We start from the raw sequence: 13488 nt of genomic DNA on the forward strand, positions 1-13488 counted from the left end.
TACGCAACCTGCCATGGGATGAAAACAAAAGCCAAGAGCAGTCCCCACCTGAAGAGTGTGAAGGCTGGTTGAGGAGGAAGGGGAACATACATAAAAGCTGGCAGAACACAGCCCTGGCTGGTGTGGCTCAGTGGATTGAACCCCGACCCGCAAACCAAAGGGTCATGGGTTCGATCCCCAGTCTGGGCACATTGCCTGCGTTGCAGGTCAGGTCTCCAGTGGGAGGCGCTTGAGAGGAAACCACACATTGATGTTTCTCTTCCTCTTTCTCCTTCCCCTTCTCTCTCTAAAAATAAAAAAAAAAATTTTAAATCTTAAAAAAAAAAAGCAACTGGTAGAAAGCTGTTACCAGATTAACTGGGAGATTCAACTGGACAACAGGCCCCATGACTAGGAAGGTATAAAAGGTGTAAGAAGGGCAGAAGAGCGTGCCAGAGAAATCAATTTCTAGATATGAAGAGCAGACCATACAGATTTTCAGATTTTCACTGTCCAATACGGGAGCCTCTAGCCACGTGTGGCTATTTAAATTAAATCAAGTTTAAACTCAGTTTCTCAGTCACACTGGTCATATTTCAAGTGTGCAATCATCACTGGCTAGCTGCCACCATATTGGTCAGGGTAGAATTTCCATCATCACAAAGTTCTGCTGAAAAGCTCTGACTCAAACTGCCCTTACTCCCCTTCAGCATCCTTCAAATACCCTCAGACAAACTCCAAACCCGCCGCCATAGCTTCGGTGGCCTCTGCCTGGCTCTCGGGACTCGTTTTTGCCGCTCTGACTGCGTACACCCTGTGCACCGCACCAGCCACACTGAACAAGCGTCATTCTGTCCTTCTCAATAGCAGCGTCTTCTAGCAGCTAGCAAACCATTTCCCCTGGCCCCTCCTGCCAACCGAATTCCTTCTCATCTTGCAGGGTTCAGTCAAAGCATCCCTTCTCTGGGGTCTCTCCTGCCCCCTGGATGAGATGTGGTCTGCTACCTCGCCGTCTGAGAAGCCTGCCTTTGGCCCATCGGAGCTCACTGCAGCTGTTCACTGCTCTACCCCCCGCGCCTAGAACGCTGGCCGGCTCGGGATAAGCGCTCCGTAACTATTGGTTGAATGAATGAATAAATGAATGAACTAATTAATTAGTGAACACAAGCATAAATGCACAAATGAATGAATAACTCTGTTAGAATTCCTTGTATCATTTTTTGTCAACCATCTCAGTTTGCAAATTATATGAGGGCTTGGGTCTTGTTTATCTCAGTCACTACCTTATCTCCAGGCTGATCGGTATTCTAGATCAAAATTTTTGAGGAATACTGAGGAATTAATGAGGAATAAAAGAAAGGGAGAAGAAAGGGAGGGAGATTAGTAGAGAAGAGAAAGAGATGGAAAGAAAGGAGTAAGAGGAAAGTAAAGAAAACCGAAGGAAGAGGCAGGTGAGTCACTGATGGGTAGAAAGTTCCTGCCTTAGGAGACAGGAAGAATGACGGTGTTATCGATAACAATAGCTAGGAGTTAGTGGCACCAAGAAGTCAGGCTTTGACTATGCAACGCGGGAACAATCTCCCCATTGCCAACTCAAGGGCAGGCTTCCAGAGCCGGCTTGAATAGCCTCATGTTTGCAGCCCCCACACCCCAACCCCGTGCAATGAGAGACAGACAGAAGTGCAAATTAAGGTTTTTATTACAATTAACAGCCGAACACAGGCATCACCTGTCTTGCTGAAATATGGTATTTCATCTAAGATGCTCATAATCAAAGCCCAGTGGTTGAGGCTGTGAATCAATTCACTGTCTGTTTTTCCAACAGCTTTATATGAAATAATTTTTATTCTATACACTTGCTAGGTATCCCCAAGGAACTCAAGGCAATTACAAACTTCTAATTCTCCTGACAGCCTGGGGTGAAGGAGGTAAGCGCCTAGAACTTGTAGGTGGGGGAGAACTGTCCTCCTTTGCCCAGGCAGGAGAGAATCAGCTTGTCCTCAGGGCCTACCCTCTTGAAGTTGAATAGAGGGTCGTTATAGGAATAATCCTAAAAGCCATTTCAGCAGACAAGTCAGGGCAGACGCTGAACGCGAGGGAGACATGAGGCAGTCATGACAGTAGGTATGGACATAATCATTGGTAAGGAGGAAGGAGGCAGAAAACCAGAAAAGATTGCAAAGGCTGAAGACACAGGCACAGAATTAAATGCAGAAGGGCCTGAGAGGCTCTTGAGCCAGGAGCACCAGGATGGAGGATCCTCTTCTCAAAGGAGAAGAAACAGAGGATACAGGAGAGAGTAGATATTTTAAAGATGCATTTCGGAAAGACAGCAAACCCAGAAATCACTATTTTAAAGGCAAGGAAGCCAGTAAGTAGAGAAGCAATGTCATCTGCCCACACCCACAGGGTGAGCTAATGTAGGGGAAACCAGAGCCCCGAGCAGTTGCTGCTACTTTGTCAGAAAAAGGAGGTAGTGCTGGCTTCATGGCTTTTTCCCCTCAATAAATCAGGGTGAGGCAAGGTTGGGAGCTCAAGATAGGTGAAAGAAGGTTCGTTTGTCCATCTAAGAATGATACCACATAATTGGGTTTGCTATTGGATATTGGATTTGTCCGGCCTTATTGCTGTCCAGCTGAAGGTGCATACTGAGTTTTCAGTGTAGGTAAATAAGCAGATATCCCTCACTTTACAAAACAGATATTGTATTTCAGGGTCTTAACACAGTAAATATTTATTTCTCATCCATGTCGCTGTGCAATATGGGTAGACCAGAACTCTGCTCCATCCAGTCACTCAGAGACCAGACTCCTTCCTATTAAAGCTGTGCCACCCAGTGTGGTAGCCACAGCCACTGTGGCTATCTAAATTCATTAAAGTTAAATAAAATTAGAAATTCAGTTCCTCAGACACACCGGCTACATTTTACATGCTCACTGAATACATGGCTACCATATTGGACAGCAAAGATGCAGAACATTTTGTCATTGTAGAAAATTCTATGAGATGGTGCTGCTCTCCACATGGAACCAGCAGGCAAAAAGGAGAAGGAGTTTGGATGATGATGCAGAAAGTTTTATGGGCCAGGCATGGAGGTGCCATACATCATTTTTGCCCATATACCAGTGGCCAGAGCTCAGTCACATCATCACATCTAACTGCAAGAGAGATAGTAAAATGTAGTCAAATGATGTGCCCAGGAAGAAGAGAAAATGGGTTTAGTGAGCACCTGCCAGTTTCTGCCACAGATACAGTCTAAAAAAAAAAAAATTCCTTAAGTGAAATACTAATTTCCCAACTGAGTTCTGAAATCAAATCGGACCAGTGATCCTAAAAGACTATCTCCCCGCAGACTGTTTGGAGCACGGGGGTCAGGCTCCCGCTGAGTCGTAGCTCTCTAAAGGCACTTCACCGCGCACACATTCTTCTCGGCCTTCCCACCGGCTCCACTTAGGCCACTTCCTTCCTGCCCTGCCCCTCACCCCATCATTTATCTTTGATTCAGGAAGGAGCAGGCAAAAGCAAACTACAAAGCTTCTCTGCACAGCAAAGGAAACCACCAACAAAATGTAAAGGAAACCTACTAAATGGGAGAAGATATTTGCAAATCACATGCCTGATAAGGGGTTAGAATCCAAAAATATAAAAAGAACTCATACAAATCAATAAGAAAGAGACAATCTGATTTTCAAATGGGCAGAGGGTCAGAAAAGGCATTTTTTCCAAAGGAGATGCATAATTGCCAACGGGTATATAAAAAAGGTATTAAACATCACTAATTATCAGGGAAATGTAAGTCAAAGCCACAGTAAGCTATGACCTCACACCTGTTAAAAGTGGCTATTATCAAAAAGACAAGATATAACAAGTGTTCGTGAGGATGGGAGAAAGGGAGCCCTTGTGGACTGTTGGTGGGAATGTGAATTGGTGCAGCCACTATGGAAAACAGTATGAAGGTTCCTCAAGAAATTAAAAATAGAACATATGACCCAGCAATTCCACTTCCAGGTGTTTATCTGAAGGAAAAGAAATCATCATCTTGAAAAGGTATTATACTCCCATGTTCACTGCAGCGTTATTTACAATAGCAAGAAACCGAAGCATCCATCAAAAAAAGAATGGATAATAGGAAAAACACATCTACACAACAGAATATTATTCGGCCTTGAGAAAGAAGGAAGTCCTGCCATTTGTGACAACGTGGACAGACCTTGAAGGCATTGTCCTAAGTGAGATAATTCACACAGAGGACAATCACTGTATCATATCATTTACGCAATCTAAAATCAACTGACCTTATAAAACCAGAGAGTAGAATGGTGGTTGCCAGGGGCTGGCAGTGCGGAAATATAAGGGATGTTGGTTAAGGACATAAACTACAACTAGTAGATAAATAAATTCCAGAGATCATATGCACAGAATAGTCATTACAGTTAATGATACTGCATTATAAACTTCAAAGTTGCTAAGAAACTAAATCCTAACTGTTCTCAACACAAAAAGAGAAATGACAAATGTGTGACATGACAAAGGGGTTGGCTAATGCTACTGTAGGAACCACATTACAATGTAAAATGTATGCACATCAAACCAACACACTGTATACAAACTTACAGTTATACATCAATTATACCTCAATTTTTAAAAACTTAATTACCATCTGACTATCATCCGCGGAAATAATTCTTAAATAAGCGATGAAGGATAAAACTACATGTACTTTATTTACATTTGTATGTTGCTAGCAGTTCCTTGCACATTCCTGGGGCTCAATAAATACAGGGACCAAGTATTACGTAATGTTAAGAATATCTAATATTGGAGTCAGACTGAGTACAAACGCTGGTCCCACAATTCACTGGCTACGTGACCTTGGACAAGTCACTTAACCTCCTTGTGCATTCATCTCCTTGCCTATAACACAGAGATAACAGTATCAAACACGGTGGATTAGAAGATTAAATGACTAATATGTGTGAAATGCAGAGAACAGTGCCTGGGACCCAGTAAATATTGTGTTAGCTGGTAACTACTGACTTGAATTGAACTGGTCTCCTTGTTTGCAATTTCTCCTTCCTTTAATTTACCCTCCAGGAGATACTTCTTTTACAAGATGCTTCCTAAAACCCAAGTTTTACCCTATTACATCCCTGCTATAAAACCTATGGCACCCCATGTCACCCCCAGAGTACTCCCACTCTCTACCCCCAGCCCTCACCCCTAAGCCCATCTTTCCCACTACCATCACGTGAAGTCTTTGCTCCAATAATATTGATCCTTTTGCCAGGCCCCAAATATGTCTTTGTTCTGACCTTTGCTCATATAACACCTCCACCTGGAATTCCGTTCCATATTCCACTCCACCCAAATCTACCTCAGTCAAAATCCTACCCGTCCTAAAGTGCCCAACTGAAACTCCGTCTCCCTATAAAGCCCATCCCGATCGCTCCCAACACAGTCAATCTCTCTGTCCTCTCGGCAACCTTAGCCACAAATGTCCATGATTTTGACATAATCTCTAGTTACTTCCTTTTTAGAGCTTTATCATAGACTTGTGTCCCTAGCAGGCACTCAGTAAACATCTCCTCAGTGAACAAATAAATTAATTTGACTCAGAGGACTAACGAGGAAGTTCAAGGCAAAGAAAACCATACAGTGAATTATTTCCTTAGCCAATCCTCCCCGGGAGAAGCTAAGCTCCCTGCAAATGGCAGGAAGCACTGAGCCCCAAGCAGCCCCTTGATTTCTGGCAGCCTCAGGACTACAGAAGTAACAAAGGCCACGGAACTCTACTTGCCAGTTTCCAGGCTCTTGAACTTGGTCTAATTAATGCAGCCTCACTGAGTCAAATGTGCCAAGGAGAAGCAAAGCACCCCACCAAATATAGACTCAGCCATCATCCTCCCCTGGGAATAGAAACAGGGAGGCAGCAGAAGCTCAGGACGCAAGGGAAGAGTGACATGGTGTCACAGGACAGAAGCTGAGCCTGGTCCTGCCAGCCTGGCATCCTGCAAAAGAAAAGCCAGAGGCAAGAAGCACTCCCTGCTGCCTCCTACCCCAAACTGAGGGACACTCCCACAAGGCTGGGAAGGGAGGGAACAGAGGAAGGCAAGTCGGGATCCACCTCCCAGCCCGAGGTCCTCTCTGCCTGTCACCTACAGAAGGAGGGAGGAAGAGAGACTGGAGATATAAAAACCTGTCCCTGCCTCAGGAAACACCTGGTAGGTCAATGCTATCAAGGAATGCACATGGATACTGTCCACTTCCTTCCCTGCTCCTTGTCTCTGCTCAGAAAACTAAACAGCTTACCTTCCTGAGTGGGCAACCATGGGAGAGGATCATTTTAACACACGTGACAAAAAAGAGGCAGCCACATAGATGGCCTGATTTGCAGGTCTGTTTCAAATATCTGCAACCCCACCTCCCTGCCACTGTAAGCTTCTACCATGCAGTCTTCATACGGCACGGCCCCGCTCCTGCTCCCCTCACTCAACGAATGTCTGCTGAGTGCCTGGCACGTGCCAAGCTCTTGCCCTGGGGACTGAGCAGTAAGAAAATGCACACACAGTGTCTGCCCCACTGGAGATTGTAGTCTACAGAGAGGAGCAAACATTAAATAAATGATGGCACAGGTGCGCACATAAATAAATACACAACACGGGAAGTTCTAAGAAGGAAAAGCACACGGTGCCATTAGAGCACGCAGCCAAGAACCCCAGCCTCACCCGGCTCTCAGGAGAGGGTCCCCGAAGGAGAAGAAAAAAATGGGGCCCCTCTGGCTGACATCACTTACTGGCAGGGTGATCCAGGCACACTGCTTACCTCCCCGTGCCTCAGTTTCCTCATCTTTAAAATGGGGATCATAATAGTTCCTCCTTTGCACAGCTATTATGAGGGTTAACATACGTTAATATGACACACAGTATGTGCACAAAGTGCTGGGAGAGTCCCTGAGAGAGTGAGCACCAAGTGTTCGCTCTTCTTGTGGTTGGTCCCGACCCAGGAGCCAGCTCAAGCTTCTCCTCCTGGCCGACCCTCGCTGGCTCCCTCTGCAGGAGGCAGACCTCCCCAGAAACTTCCCTTCACCCTCCTGTAATTGTGCGGCCATGTTCCACTCTGATTCACTTGCCTGTGGGTGTTACCTTCACTGTTATGTGAGGTTCTAGAAAGCCCTGACTACCTCTGATATTCATGTCGGTGTCTCCCCATAGCAGCTGGCACACATGAGTGCTAATAAATATGTAAGGAACCAATGACTGAATTCCTTTTCAGTTATATAGGGGCTCCTATCAAAGTCTAACTACCAAACAAGACTACTGATAAACTAAAAAACCAACCAACATGCACTCAACCCCTAAAAGAACTTCTCGTGCCAGAACCGCTCGTCCGGCATGTGACCCAGCCAGCACCGACACACCTGCGGGACGCCAGTCCCTGAAACTCAATGAGGCTCTGAGCTCTGTGAGGGCAGCACTGAGCCTTACTCATTGTTTCATCCCCTGCGCCCGGCATGGGATGGGACCGTGCACATTCTAGAGATGTTTGTTGAATGAATTAACGAACGCCATCGTTTTGTGATTCATCCACTACATCCCTCAGCACCTTCTGGTCTCTCCATCTTTGGTGTTCAGAAACCTCTGGAACAACTGTTTTGCCTTCACCTTATAAAATGGTGACGCCTGGGACTACTTGTGCTCCTCCTTTCACCCTGGCTGCAAAGCAGCTCGGGGCCCAGCGTGAGGTGCACTCTGTGGCTGCCAGCGCGTTGGTGGGGTCGGGCCACCCACCAGCTTCGTTTGGGCTTAACTACCTTGTGGTATTTTCCCCCTCACGCTGGTCATCCTTTTATGTCTTTTATCTTTAGTGCTTGATATATGTAGAGGTGCAAAGATTATATACACAACTCAGATATGTACAAAATGCGCTTGTCTTAATTCATTTTCACTTTAAAATTCATCTTTATTCCTGACCCCAATCCCTTGGGTAGTGGGGGTAAATTTAAACCTGCTGATTTAAAGTTATTTAGACTCTACTGGCTTAAAACTATTTAAGTTATTTCAGGCTTCTGGGGGCAAAACTGAAGTAATTCAGAGTGGAAATCTCCCACCAAGGATGTTGGTACTGATCAAACGACATAAGAGTTTCAGGAGGCGCTCGGGCACCCGGACGGCAATGGACAGGGGCCACGGCCTTCGCGCGCCTGCAGGGTGGAGTGGCTGGTCTGGCCTGGCCCAGCCCCGCAAAACTGGGACTCCTTGGCTCTTTTGGGTGTCATGTTTCACGCAGGCACCAGCTGCAAAGGAAGTGCCTCCTTAATGTCAAATGAGGTCCCCATCTTTTTTGTTTAATCCTCACTTGAGGATTTGTTCATTGATTTTGAGAGAGAGAAGGGGGCAAGGAGACAGAGACAGAGACAGAGAAAGAAACATTGATCAGTTGCCTCCCATACACATCCGAACCAAGGACTAAACCCCCAACCTAGGTATGTGCCCTGAGCAGGGATTGAACTCGCAACCTTTTGGTGTACGGAATGATGCTCCAACCAACTGAGCCCCCCACCAGGGGACGGTTCTTATCTTTGAGGCCCATGAATTGGAGTATAGAGTAACACTCATACAACAAATTCACTTGAGAGAAAAGTTCTGTAACGTGGTCTTTTGAGCTTACAAGACGCACGCACCTTAATGTGTGCGTGTGTGGAGCATTACCTCCCTTGTGAGGGGGTGGGGAGGGTGGGATGACAGCCAGAGCGGGGATTATGATACAACAGGCACAGTTTCTCCGGCAGCCGTCAGACCAGCAGAGGCTAAAGAACGCTGCCGTCAGAAGAGACTTGGTGGTGAGCCAGGTAATGTCTCCAGTTTCCAACCCCCACATTGCATTTTGTGCAAGGCTTGAATTAGTGAAAATTTCCAAGCTAGAAGTACCTTGGAGCCAAATCAGCTCTGAAACGTTGACACGCAGCTGTTCGCTAGTATACTTGCAGGCCTGCGTGACGAAGTGAGGAGTGTCCCAGCCTGAGCCAGGGGCGTCGTCGTGGAGACAAAAGAAGCCACTCTCTTCAACAGCATGTGCTTGATTACGCTTCTTCAGGACAAAGGCATTTCACCATCTTGATAAATCAGCATCCACACAAGCACTGGCAGTAATTTAAAAGGAACCCGGTGTTGCTGGGTGCTGCACACACATCATCGTCACTCCTTTCAGACCCCACAGGGAGGGAACTATAAGGTCCATCCCACAAACATGGAGCTGAGCACTCCGACCCCAAAGCCCGTGCTTGCCTCATGGGCTGCCGCTGAGATCCTTCCTGTCTCTCCTTGGAGAGCTGCACACGAATTCAGTGTAAATCAAAATAAAAATTTTTATTTTATTATTTTTTTATTTTTTGCTCTCTTTATATAAAAATGGTTTTTCAAGATTGGTTGCACAGCCGCCTGTATTAATACTGACTGTGGTCACAACACTGCCATCCTCCTCCTCTCATCTGCCTCCCTTTGTCCCCACAAAACGAGAGGGAAATGTCAGATGTAAAATTCGAAAAGCAGCTTTTCCTGAATGTTCCATAAGGATGCCTGAATTGCTCCTGCTGCACAAGCAAACCACCTTTTTCTCGCTTGAACTGATATTCTAATTTCAGGCTAATTTTGATTTTTCAGCTGCTTTTATTATTTCTAATTTAGATGTCTCTTAATAGCTTTTAGAAATCTCATCAACAATAAAATTTTGTACTACAGGTTCTCTGGAAGCAATTTTCCTTGTCACCTGAGGATCTTCTCTTTGGTTATTCTAGTCGCTCTGTGATACATTTTCTCTTTGCCAAGTGGTTCACACGGCTATCTAGCCAAATCATTGGCCAGGTAATTCTGAACTGCATGAGAAATAAGCATTTTTTTTCCAGGAAAGTGGAGTAATGTACAAATATGTTGGCATATTTCTCATGGTTCTAGACAAGAATATTTGCTGCACTTGAAAATAACTGAAATATAAAAGCTAATTTACCATATCTTGCCCATTCCTTATATGACAATCTTTTAAGTAGCCAACTATATTTACTGTTATCTTTCCTTCTAACTAAAGTATAAGATTAATTATTAATCCAAATCAAGGTCATTTGGAAAGCTTCCAACTTTGATTTATTTTTCATTAATTTTCCTACAGCTGCAAATTCAACACCCCTTTGAAGGGGTAAGCTTCCTAAATGTTTTTCAAGATCACGGTGCACAAGAAAAATAAATGTCCTGTGGCCCTGGTACAAACTGGGAAAAAATTCCTGAGGCCCAAGATGGGAACGGGAAGGCGTAAACGGAGAGACGGGGCAGTGCCGGTTCAAGTGGAAAACAAGGCTCCGAAGCAGCACCTTGGCGCAGGCGGCAGGTGACGATCTCCTTCCGACAAACTCTAAAGTTTGCTAGGAGTCTGCCTTGATCCCAAGGAGCAATGGGGTCCCCGAAGGCAGAAGGCACTTCCACGATGCTCTTTGGAATGACAGCTCTCCAGGGACGGGGGAGGCAGGAGACGTAGATATGTCCCAGGACGACGGGCGCCCGGGCCCAGTCGCCGCACCCCGCCCCACCCATGGGAGCCTCAAAAGGAGCTAACGGGATATGTTAGGCAGAAGGTCACCTCGTTCAGTGCAGACACGGGATGACCCGATGGAACGAGGAGCAAGTGCTCGGAGGTGCTGGCCTCCCTGCCTGTCCCTTCACATGTGAAGCCGAGCTGGGAGAGCCCCGACGGCTGTGCCCACCAAGGCAAATGCAGCTTCCTGAGTGCCCGCCGAGGCGCACCCCCACTGCTGCCCACATCACGTGTCCCTGGGTTTGGGGCAGGGAGGGCGAAAGTACTTTGTTGCAAAAATACATACATACATACATACATACATACATACGCATGTGCTAGCCATCAGCAGTTTGAAATCTTTTTGCCGGTGGAGGTTCTGGTCCCGCTGTTGACGTCTGTTGACTGATGAGGGTGGTGGCTGTGGCAATTCCTTACACAAAAGTGAAGTTTTCTGCCTCCATAGTCTCTTCCTTTCACGAACAATTTCTCTGTTTGCTGTTTGATGGTATTTTACCCCCTGTAGAATTCCTTTCAAAACTTGGGAGTTGGTCCTCTCAGACCCTAGCATTGTTTTATTAAAGAAGTTCATGAAATAGTCTAAATCCTTTGTTGTCGTTTCAACACTCTTTGCAGCATCTTCACCAGCAAGCAGCCTCCATCTCAAGGAACCACTTTCTCTGCCCATCCAGACGAAGCAACTCCTCATCCGTTCAGGTTTGATCGCAAGACTGCAGCGATTCAGCCCCATCTTCAGGCTCCACTTCTAATTCCAGTTCTCCTGTTATTTCCACCGCATCTGCAGTGACGACCCCACTGAGGTCCTGAAGCCCCCACCGTCACCCATGAAGGCTGGAGTCAGCTTCTTCTGAACTTCTGCTCATGTTGACTTTTGACCCCTTCCCATGAATCATGAATGCTCTCAATGGCATCTAGAATAATAAATCCTGCCCAAAAACATCTCAGTTTAATACTTTGCCCAGATCCATCAGAGGAATTCCCATCTGTGGCAGCTCTAGCCGTATGAAGTGTATTTCTCAAATAAGATCTTCCACATAACTTGCTGCAGCTTCGACATCAGCACATGCTGCTTCACCTCCCCCTCTTACATTCTGAAGATGGCTGCTTTCCTTCAACCCCATGAACCAGCTTCTGCTAGCTTCAAACTTTCCTTCTGCAGCCTCCTCGCTTCTCCCAGCCTTCACAGAACTGAAGAGTTAAGGCTCTGCCCTGGATTAGGCTTTGGCTTAAGGGAATGTTATGGCTGGTTTCTGCCTCCATCCACACCACTAAAACAGTCTCCACATCAGCAATGAGGCTGTTTGGCTTCATCATCATTCGTGTGTTCACTGGAGTAGCACTTTTAATTTCCTTCTGGAACTTTCTTTTGCATTCGTTCACAGCTTGGCTAATTGTTTGGCACCAGAGGCCTAGCTGCTGTCCCATAAATACCTGTTGAGTGAATTAATCAGGCCAATCCTCCATTATATGGGTAGGAAGCTAAGCCACGAAAATAAGGGACTTATCAAGGATTCTAACAGTTAGTGGGTGGCTGAGCCGGTGCTCAAACGCAGCACATCGGGGGGCTTTCCAAGGACTGGCTGGAAACTGCATTCAAATAAATACTCTAGTGTCATCCAAAATCTCTGCTGATCCCCTAACTGCTTCCCTGAGTGTCTGGTAGAATGAAAAAGTCAGGAAATGTTGTACGTGGGGAACTTTGCTGGCACATGCATTAGACTGGTGTTTGAGAAAGAGACATACAGGGAGATGTTACAAGGACATTATGTAGTGTGCCGGGTGGGTGTGCTTCTGAGGGAGGACAGCTTCTAGGAGCCTGCTTCGCATTGATGTGAAATGCTAGTTCATTCAGAATAAATCAGAACTAGCGCATGGCTCTGCAATGGCTGGATTCCCTGCTCACTAACTCTCCTGCAAAACAGGATGTTCACATCCACCCCACTCCAGAGAAGCAGCTGTCTGGGCTTTTCCAAGAAAGCTCCGTGGAAGGACAAACCTTCTCATTCGTGAGTTCAATGGATCACCAGCCCACCATAAGAGAGCTCTTATTTTATTTTTATTCTAAAATAAATCCCTCCTGCACACTTTCACAAGATTATACACTGAGTCAGAGTTCACCAAATGCTCTTCCCAGTGCCCTGTTATACACTGGACTAGAAATCATCACAAACCCCATGGCTGCGTCTGGCAGAGACACAGAGTTGAGTATATGACCATTCAGGCCATTTTGCACACCCCAAAGTCTCGGTTAAGGCTCCAGAAATAGCTCCTGATGAGCAACAGGAGTCGTGGGTAGGACTCGCTCATTCCAAACAAAAAAAAAAAAAGGCTACCTCCCCCTGGTCCACTCAAAACCTGAGAAGTGTAAGGTGACTCGGGTCACCACCTTGAAGGAAACACGGCCCCCTCCATCCGGGGAGGCTGACAGAGGCAGCCCAGCCTTGTTTTGAGAGCCAGCACTCTCCTAAAGGGCATGTCAGGCCCTCGCTGCTCCCCTGCCGTGATGCGCAGCAGGTGAGCAGGTCTGTTTTGTGACTGACGGCACCCTGCACCAGCCGATCTCCCACTCCCTTCCGCTGCAATGTCGGTGGCTCGCCAGCCTTTACTCTGCTCCCGTGAAGGGGCAGCAGGAAAGGAGCCCTCACTGAGGGTGGGGGGACCTGCCCTCACTCACACCGCCAAGGGGCAGAGATTCCAGGAATGCCGTCTTCCCAGGGAGGGCGACCTCAGAAGCCTGGACGTTCACAGACTCTAGATTTTAAATGCCACTCAGCAGTGTGGGGTCCATGTCCATAGGCTGGAAACCCAGGAAGGCCAAACAGGTACCCTTCTGTCTGTCTCAAATGGAACGGTGGTGGGCTAGGCCGGGCGGGAGGTACCCTTCGGGTAACACGCAGCGACCCAATCTGCGGATGATCGGCACCAGCC

Source organism: Pteronotus mesoamericanus, unplaced genomic scaffold, assembly GCF_021234165.1.
Source record: "Pteronotus mesoamericanus isolate MK-2021 breed Mesoamerican mustached bat unplaced genomic scaffold, CSHL_Meso_final scaffold_1186, whole genome shotgun sequence".
NCBI classification, from domain to species: Eukaryota; Metazoa; Chordata; class Mammalia; order Chiroptera; family Mormoopidae; genus Pteronotus; species Pteronotus mesoamericanus.